The sequence below is a fragment of the Aythya ferina genome (assembly GCF_964211825.1).
Source record: "Aythya ferina genome assembly, chromosome: 2".
In the NCBI taxonomy this organism is placed as follows: Eukaryota; Metazoa; Chordata; class Aves; order Anseriformes; family Anatidae; genus Aythya; species Aythya ferina.
This window is the reverse complement of record NC_140297.1, coordinates 2,778,852-2,789,169: the sequence shown is the minus strand read 5'-3', so window position 1 is coordinate 2,789,169 and position 10,318 is coordinate 2,778,852. Positions and strand designations below refer to the sequence as shown.

The window sequence follows — 10,318 nt, the reverse complement described above, 5'->3', positions numbered from 1 at the left end:
TAGTAACTCATCTGGGTGGAAACAAAAGCTTACACTATGGTTGGGAGGCACTGGAATCCGCTTGTTTGGATTTTTAGATTTGTGTCTTCTAACCTTAGATGTTTGAAAGACTGATGTCTCAGTTGAGCCTTGCCACTGCAGGTTGCCTTTATACTGCCTAGCTAGAAGACACTTCCCCTGGTGCAATAATACACATTAAAGCTTCTACCAAAGACGAGAAGCTATAATAACATAGTTGTGAGAGAGGAGAGAGCACCAATATTCCAGGACCCTCTACTAAGTTCAAGTTGGGCTCTTCATGGAAGAGGCTGAGGCTTCGAAATATAGTGCTTTCTCAGTGGGAATTACCTTCAGTTTAGACATCCTGGCAGAAATTCTCAGAAGCCTTGGAGACCTCTTTATAGTGGAAGGACATTTTTGAGATGAGTCACTCAAAGCTTTCCCTGTGCTCTGTCACTACAGCTGTTGGTGTCTGATGTGATATCAGGGAAAACCGATACCTGACCTGGGCAGGTATGGCAGATCCTTAGTCAAGTTCCTACTTGTTTTCTTCTGCTATGTATAAATACTATGTAAATATATTTCATTTTCTGAATGTTCAGACTTCTGAACTACACCTCAACTGCATGAAAGCTGACAGAGGATTTAAAAAAAATTCTTAATCGAGACCAACTATTATGACAATTCTTTAGCAACGTGAAATTTTGAATTGTAATTAAGGATTGTGCTCACTTTACTTCTTTTTTTTTTTTTTTCTTTTTTTTTTTTTTCTCCAGAAGGACTTAAGAATGTGTTCAACATGCCATACATTTTTAGATTCTGTGTTGAAAAAGGTCTTTGATCTCTCTTTTTTTTCTTGATTTCCCTTCACCCTCTCTCATCCCTTTTCTCATCTGCTACTTCTAATCTAGGCTTGTGTTGTATAAATAAATCCTAAATTGACGTCATTTGTCTGTGTTATGGAACACTGTTTATGTTGAATCAGTTTTGCTGTTTTGTTAGTACGGAAGGCAACCTGAATAGTCCAGGTGCAGAAGCCTGAAGCTTAGTGGCTTGAAATGAACATGTAGATTGATCCAGTCAAATTCTTACATTAATTAACTGTACTTCTTAACTGTTCTCCTTCTTCTTTCTCTCCCCTCCACCTTCCCTTGCCCCCAGCTCCTTTGTAAATGAAAACATAATCTTGATTCATGTTGCATAGCTTTGTTTTTGGTCTGACACAGAGCTGAAGTGGGTTTTGCTTGGCAAAGCAAGGTATTACAAAGGTTGCTGGAAACACTGTGTGATTGCTACGTGATTTTTTCCCTCTCCTTTGTTTCTTGCCCTTACCGATGAAATCAACATAGATCTGTAAATGAGGTGTGTCTAATTTGAACTACCGAGTGCTTTATAGGTGATAAATTTGCTGTAACTATTTCCTGAAGATGTTTTCTTTTCCCCACTTATGCTGAGAGTTGTGCTATTATTCTTCTATAGAAAGACTGTTTAAGATGTCTACTTCCAGCTGAAACAGCTCTAGTCTTTACTAAAGTATATATTTGTTTAAGGGACTTCTACAGAAAAAGAAATAAAAATAACCTCTGAAAATACAGGTCTTCAATAAGAACTTGATTGCACTCAATTAAAAGTTTTGCCACAAATTTTCTCTGTTTATTTGTGAAATGGTAAAATATAAAACCACTCCTTTTGTCTTATTTCTTGATACTGGTTTTTCTGAATAGCAGATTTAGCATACAACTGAGTGTCACTTAAGGGTCCCTTTACAGTGCCAGAATAGTTATACATTTATATGTATATATAAGAATCAAGCCTTTAATCTCTCAATGCCTTGATCTGTAAGGACCTTGATAATACTTGCTTTGTCTCTAAGCTCTTTGATGCAGCGTGGTTCCAAACCCCATTGCTTTTGGGACAGCCTTGCTGAGTGAGGACCTTGTTCTTTGTTGGACCTACTACAACATTTACTATTTACTCAGACACAACATATGTCTAAACCAGAAGTGACATGGCAAAACCATACACTTGCCTGCTAGGTAGGGCTAGAACAACTCCTGTGCCATTCAGTGTCCAACACTGAATGCGTCCCTCTTAGAAACTGGCTATTCAATATTATATATTATTGCTGTAGTTTGGGTTGTTGCCTCTGGCTAATTTTCTGAAAGCTGTTCAAGCCCAGATCTGACAGTAGAACAATTAGCATCTCTTTTGACTTTTCTGTGACACTCATATTTCACAACAGCAAAGTAGTTGCTTTCAACCCTTTTGCATTTGTGGACATAGTGAGAATTTCTGAAGCTGAATCATATCTTAAGCAGAAAATTCCTCTGATAAAGTGGATATTTTTGTGCACAAGAATCAGAAGTAGAAATCACATTCAACTTTCTACAGAATTTACAGGATGAAGGATGCCCAGTGGAGAAACGAAGGTCTGGTTCTTAAGGGTTGTCACTCTACCATCATTACAAAATAAGAGTAAAGATAATAATAATGAAAATATTCTGCACTCGTCTCATGTAAATTAGACTAAAGGGGTGGGATACATCTCCCCTCAGAGAGGACAGGACCTGATCTCTTGTGTGGTTCTAGATGCCTTCCATTTTCAATGAGACTGGTGGGAAGAGCTTGCTGCAGTGATGGGCCAGTAGCAAACGACTCTTCTATGTGAATTTTAGATATTGATAGATCAATAGGATTTGGTGAATTAGATTCTGCTCTAATGTGCAATTCCCTGAGGTGCCTTTGTAATGACCTGTTACCTACCCTCCTTAGGGTGGTTTGATACAATCAGCCTCAAAGGACCTTGGATGGTTTCTCAGCCAGGTTTAATTCTGCCTCCTCATAACCCAGTCCTCATTTAATTGAGAAATATGTGAGGGGTTGGTCCACCAGCTATCTTGCAGTCCTCCTCTGTGTCATTGTGCTTAATCTTAGGGTATATCTTAATCATAATTGCACAGATTCATACAAGGAAAGATAGTGTTTGTACATAAGTTAGCATAATGACTGGATCTTGAAATTAGTTTAGTATCACAATGCTGCTGAAATGCATGGGAATTAGTCACTCAAAGATGGAAAAATCATAAGCTTACTTTTTATTGTATTTTTTTTTCCATTTTACCTAAACATCAGAATATGAAACAATAGTTAAAATGTATCAAATAATGGAAAAGCAGCTAAATAGAAGTTATATTTTGGTTTCCTATGCCTTTCGATGCAGAAATTAGGATGCCATTTGGGGAAAGAAGGGAAGGAAAGAGATAAATTTTTCAATGAACTTTCAGCAAGTCAAACTACATTTTTTGGAGTAGTTGGGATCATGTGACACAGCTGGAAGTTATGATGGTGAGGAAGATGCTAAACATCACTTTGTTATGCAGATGATAGAAATTTGGCCTGTGGACATGGCCAAAATCCCTGTAGCCTGATGCAAAACCCAAATGATGGTATGCTAAAACAGACTTGGAAACTATTTGGCCACAGACAAATTTACATCTCCCTGGGTTAACGACACAAGGGAGAACAGTCTCGTCCTGTTGCCCTAGCTTTCTAACTACTTGTGATTTACCTTCCTCACTGGGATGTTATCAAGCCAGCCCAAACTCCTCCCAGATTCCTGCCGACTGCGGTCCCTTTACTTCTGATGCTTAGCAGCTTTTCTGGAGAGTGTCTCGATGGGACAGTCTTTGTACTGTAAGATGATCCAGCCGTCAGGCAGGAGGTTTGAGCATGCCTGAAGAATTTGGGAGAAGGGTTTCTAAACTTCACCATGCATAAGCCATGTGAGCATATGGTCATAAATCCTATAAGCTTGGGCACTTAGTGGTGATACAATAGCACTTGATGGACTCCTCTGGATAATGCTGCTGTAATATACGTTGGATACAGCAGGGAGAGACTGGAGCCTCAGGGTCGGCTCTATGGGCTTTGCCGACTTAGGCAATGTGGCAAATGTCCACTGTACACACAGACAGCTCCAGAATGCAGCGATACATCTGGGCAACTGCTTATTGAACCCCCCGACAGAGACATAATGCTCTGCAATGCCTGCCCAGAGGAGTTTTCAGGAGAGGAGACCTGATTTCCTCACAGTGCAGCTGAGAGCTTTCCCCTTCCCTCCCTCTCATTCCCTGGCTGAAGGCAGAGAGCGTCTGTGTTGCCATTTGTGAGTTTTGCTTCAGGGAAGAGACAGCAAGATTCTGTTTTTCAAGCCGGGTGCTGTGTATCCGTGAGCATCAGGGACCCAGAATACCTGCCCTTGTGTCAGCAAAAAGATATTACTAAGGATTGTTCTGATTTGCTTCTATCTCATTACAAGCTGATCACGGCAATTCTTACTAGGGTTTTCTGAGTAGCACCACCCCCTTCCTCCCCTCTCATATGTCCTGGGGATGAAGGGGCTAATCCTTTACATTAACCAGCCCATTAACTATTGTGCCTGTAAAAACACCCAGCCTGTCACAATTACTCCTGGCTCTGTTCCCTTCTGCCCATCAACTTGATCGAAGATAATGTGTAACGGGATAGCACAGCGCTGCGTGCTGTTGACACTAGGAAGAAAGATCCCAGGGCTGAAGTGCCACTCAGGTTACAGATGAGCTGGAAAATCCACCCACTCATGAGGGTGGTGACAGCTTTGTATACAAACTCTTGCTGCCTGTGATACTGAGATTGCCGAGGCTGAAATTCTGCAAGTGCTTGACGGGCAGGACTTTGACAAGAGCCAACAGGGAGAGGGGCTGGGTGGATGTCACTGGAGGTCAGCTGGGTCATCTCTTTTTTAAACCTCGATGCTATAGCATAAGTGGAATAAGTTATCGGCTTAAGATAAATCAAACAAGGATATCTGCTTACCACACACCTCATCCTTTTTGTCACTCAGTACAAAGGGCAGGCTGAGAAGCTAAACATACAACTACTTTGTAGTGACCACAGGTTGTGTGCATCATGATGCGGTTAGATGAATTTCTGCAAGCCATGACTGAGATGCCTGGCAGTCTACTGCAGGAGCTGGGGCACTGAAGCCAAACCACTGGGCATCGGCCAAGTCATGCCCAGGAGCCCTACCCTGTCCTCTTGGTTCTGACTCTGAGGTCACATACACCATTGTGTCATCTCATATCGATACTTCTATAAATGCTTCAGTGCAGGACTCAAATATTGACATTTCTTTCTCTCTCTCCTCCTCCTCTTTACTTTGTCCTAAGAAGTGTGTTTTTCATGGGAAGTGGTTAAAATGTCAACTTCCAACCTGAGGTGCCTCAGCTCAAGGCAGAACATTTCAATTTTATCAGCTGGCACAGAGAGATCTGTTTCAAATCATCTTTGACAACATATTAAGCTGCTTTTCTACCTCAGATTGGAAATGGTCTCCCCACTGGGTCATTTTCTTTCTCTGGAAATTAAAGTGCTTTTCTCCACCTGAAAACCAAGTACATGTAAAACAGGTGAGTGGGTGAATCACTGGGGCATGAACTTGACTCAGGGGAGAGAAAGAAGCATTTGGATTTTCAGAATATACCAACAAAGGAACAGTTAAATTCTCACTTGATGTGAAAACTGGCATTGCAACTAGCTTTACTGAACTGAAATGCAATGTTACATCTTCAGTATTAATAAAATATTTTGTTTTGAGTAAAAGCAAGCTTTTTAGAATTAATGTTCTGTGAAAAGGTTCAAAATGTCCCCTATTTCATTTTTGGAATAAAACAACTTCAGGAAAGCCAGGACTTTCTTGAAGGACAGAAATACTGCAGTGCACTTAACTTTAACATTTATATGACAGCTGACAAAGCATGACTTTAATGTTGGCTGGGATTATCCATGAAATTGTAGCAGTAATATAAAATAAAGGCTTCTGAAGTACTCTGGGCTGAGGTTGCTTTCCTGGGAGGGATGAAATATGCTGGGATTAGGTGTAATTTTTAGAGTATAAACTCACAGAAAAAAAGATTATCCATATTTGGATAGAAGAAGTCCACCCAAACTGCCTATATATATATATATATTTTTTTTTTTTTTTTCATGCATGCCCATTCATAGCTGGTACTGTATAGCACAGCACCTCTTACTAATGCAGAGTGAATTGGGCAACAGAAAATCATTTGTCACTGGGTTTCTGGGGACTCCGCACCATCTCTGAAGGGTCATTCCATGATCTGTGCATTTCCATTCCTTTTTGGATTCCCCTGAACATTTGAGAACTCTTATTGCCGCTATCCTTTTAACTCAAAGTATTCTGAGATTAAAGGAAGTGTTACAAACACAGTCATAATGCCAGCACAGAAGATGTTAATGGTTTCACTATGAATGAACAGTCATAATAATAATAATAATTCTTGGACTGAAACAGGTTGAAAGGTAGGGTTCAGCAGGCCAGAATGAGTTTATAGTGTCAGGAATGCTGTCTGGCCTCAGAGGTTATTCTGCCAGAAATAGTTCTCCCCATCTCTGGGGTCAGAGTAGGGGGAATATAAAATTCAGAGCATGTTTTGTAAAGAACTGCTCAGCACTTATGTGTTCTGGTCAATAATTCCTTACTCAACAAAGGCAGGTCCAAATGTCTGAGACAGTAGAGTCTAAATGAAATCCTGTGTTCTATGTCTAAACAAGATGAATAACCAGCAGTCCTGGATTGGTGGTATCTTTTCTGCACAGCTATCTCTGTTCATAGTAGGGAGGTATGTTCCAGCTGAAAACCTTTAGGAGTATTTGTGAATAAAGCAGCAAAAGCAGTGAGAAAACCTAATAACCTGACATAGATAAGCAACCCTGTGAATAAGAAGGAAAAATACAATTATATAACCTCATCTTAGTTTTAGCACTTTTGGAAGCCTGTACGAAATGACACTGGGTTACCTTCTATTAAGCTAGCACACCCAGACTTAACTAAAAGAGTATGGGGACTGTTGTGACTCCAAGATATGACACATAGGATAGAAATTATTTTGAGATCTAAGCTTCTCAAAATCTCAGAAATGGCTTTGTATACCCTAGTTAATATCTATATTATTTTTTTTAGTGATGCATATGCAAACAGAAAGGAATGTCAGTGAATGTATGACTACCTAAAACAAGATGTCTCTGCTTTGTTAATCCTAACTTTATATCAAGAGCAGGAACCCTGTTTTCTTGCTCCTGCCCCATCACCCATGAACAGCTAATGGCTCATGACACAATGCCAAACACTTCTCTTCAACATTTTGGCTGCCAACCAGCTGCTCAAGTGAAGTATAGTTAAAGACTCAAGCACAAACTTGCTGGTTTTGTTTTATGCGTAAAGAACGGCTTGCCTTCCTAGGAACTTGTCTTATTTGCTTTTCTGTATCTGTATTTTTCCCCAGCTCTGTGTCTCCAATCTAATAAAACCCACTGATTTACCCTGCAATCTTTGCTGATTGCCCTGTTGCTGTGAGGTTGTATTTCCCAAAACGAGCAGAGATGTTGCAATACAGCATGATGAAACATCTGGAAATTGAAAACTGAAAAGCAGCCATTGCAGGTGAGATGCACCTTGCTTCCCTCTATATTGGGTATATGGAGAACTAAGCTCCTAGAATGGACATCACAAAACCAGAATTACAGGTGATTACTACTCTAATCAGAGGGAAACTAAGAGGAGAGATGCAGGGAGTTTGGTGCTGTTTCAAGGCTGTAATTAGGCATAGGAGCTTTGGGGGAGCTATCTGCAAAAGATACTTGTATTTTATTTTTGATACCAGAAACAACTAAACAGTGGTTTATACATCCAGAATCTGCTACGCTGTCTGTTTTACAGGTCCCATAAATCTTGCAAATTTGATGCAAACTAGCAGGAGAGATGAGAAGCATTCACTTTCAGACTGGAGCTTAACTTTTAGGCTGCTTTTCAAGTTTCTGCAGTGATTAGTTCAAAGTTACTTGTAGGAACTTGTTGACCACTGTGTTGGTCTTTGAAAAGGGTATATTCCAAGTGTGGTGGATGCTATCTGTGGAGGTACTGCTGCAGAATTAATTGCCAATGTGTCTCTTTTCTTGCTATGAGGAGGAAAATAGGTATTGATCACTCTTATTATTTACTTTATCATTTGTTGTTTGCAATTCTGGTGAGCTAAGGAACAATGGGCAGTGCAGGTATAGGTAATAAAGCCAATTTAGCTCCAGAGATCTCAGTGTGCAAAAGGAGGAGAAGGATGAGTGTGTCTTTATGTGTGTGTGTGTGATGGGGGAATGGATTTGGAAAAGAGAAATAACATTGAAAGCAGTAGCATTGCATTACAAGCCCGTCAGCCTGGAGACTGTAGAAACATGGAACCTTTTGCTTCTCAGCTGCTGGAATTTAACTTTATTGTTGTTCATTTCTATTCCTTTAATAAAGAATCCTGAGTTGAACTCCTTGCATGCTTACTGCACTCTGCCTTTGGCTGGCTTACTCAGGCTTTCCCTTGTAAACTCTGGAGTGAATTGTTTAATCTGCTGGACTGGAGTTAGAGAAACCCTGGAGCAGCTCATTCATTCACTGGCGAGGCTGCATTTCTGCTCTGCAGTGGCTGGGACAGCCTACGCTTGCTCCTTGACTCGGTAAGCTATCCGTTTCACTGGCTGGTTCAAGCCGCGTGCTCCCTGCATTCTTTTGGTCACAGGGGCGTAGGAAACGATCTTACCGCTCAACTTATATAATGAAATGTCCTGGCAAAGCCAACCGTGATTTTGTCATTAAACTTCGATGCCTCCTCTCTCAGCCTTCCCCTCCTCCCCTTTCCTGCCTCGAGTCTATGCTTGTAAAACCGGCAGTGAGTCTGCCACAAAATCATTAATCCAGCAAGGTAGGGAGGTCTGTACACATACATTGCTGACGTGGGCTTTCATCGGTGTGTTTGTATGGCTTTGCTAGCCTGGGCTTTCCCCTTAAGGGCTTGGGAATGAGTGGTGGTGGACCCAGGCGAAGACTTGGCCCGCCAAAACACAGGGCTTTGTGGTTCCAGTAACCACTGGCTCCGAGTGAAGACAGAAAGCCAGGGGGGAGGAAGGAATTTCCACCGCAGCACTATGTTGGTTTTGTGATTCAATACAATCAGTGTGTGTTTTTTAACTAATTTATTTATTTATCTGTCTAGAAAGAAAATGGAGGCGGTTGTCCTACAAGGGAGAGAAGCTTTGCTCTGCAGAGCAAAGGACAAATTGCACTGAGGCTCCAACCTGCCATGGCAGGAAACAGGCAATTGGGAGACCCATAGCATGACTGCTGCTGAGCTCCAGATTGCTCAAAAAATGCATCCCACTTGTATAGTAGAGCCAACAAAACCATGGGGTTAAGGAACAAGTAGGCTCCCTTTTCTCTAAGGCCAAGGTACTGGTGATGAATCCATATAAAACAAACAAACAAAAAAAAGCTATGGAAAAAATGTTGCCTCACATTACTTTAATCCTCCATAGTTAGTGCACAGTAACTTGAGTTTTGGGGTGGTTTAAACCATCTAGAACATCACCTTATGGTGGCTTTACAGAACAAACAGGATTATTTTCTACTAGTGCACTCCCTTGTGGCTGGAAGCTTTCTGAAACTTTCTGAACAGACTGTTTCTGTCTTGAAAATACATTATTTTTTTCACAAATAAAACTTTTGAAAAAAAAAAGGTGGGTTTTAGCAGGTTGCAATTTGCAAACATATGTGTGAATCTGTGCATATGCAAATGTAACATTTTGTAGGATGGAAGTGTTCTGTCTTAATCTTGTCAGAAAAGAGAACTACTACTTTTCACACTATCATGACCTTTTATTTTGAAGATTTCTTTGTATGTCATGATAGTCATTATAATGTTTTAAATTATTATAGTACATTTGAAAACTTTTGATTTTAATCCAAATTGTTATGCCCTCTCCCACCAAAAATAAAGTATTTTTTTTAGATTATTTTGATATGATTGGCAATGATTTCCTTTTTGAACATTATGAACTATTTTATAAATAAAAGTTCATGTTTTCATGCAGATGTAGCAACAGCTCAGATGCAGACAAGACATATGCCACTTTTCTCCTTATGGTGACCATCAAAACCTCATTAACTATGGAGTGGAAATTACATCGCATGACCTAAGAATGTGCACTTTTGCCATGTGCGCGTAATAGAAGCCTTATGTAAGATGAGTGGACAGTGAGGGTTGAGAACTGGCTGGATAGCAGAGCTCAGAGCGTTGTCCCCAGTGGCACAGCCCAGTTGAAGGCCTGTGGCTAGTCGAGGGGAGTGATCTTATCAATGTGTATCAATATCTGAAGGGAGGGTATCAAGAGGATGGGCCAGACTCTTTTCAGTGGAGCCCAGTGCCAGGACAAGAGGCAA

The 10,318-nt window shown here is 40.7% G+C and overlaps 1 long non-coding RNA gene across 1 annotated transcript; it reads left to right on the top strand.

Moving 5' to 3' along the window:
• Positions 1 to 7,349: 7,349 nt before the first annotated feature.
• On the top strand, positions 7,350 to 9,724 carry LOC311431427. The gene is made up of 3 exons (XR_014689421.1): positions 7,350 to 7,501; positions 8,357 to 8,559; positions 9,096 to 9,724. It is a non-coding gene; the product is annotated as an uncharacterized lncRNA (long non-coding RNA).
• Positions 9,725 to 10,318: the final 594 nt, after the last annotated feature.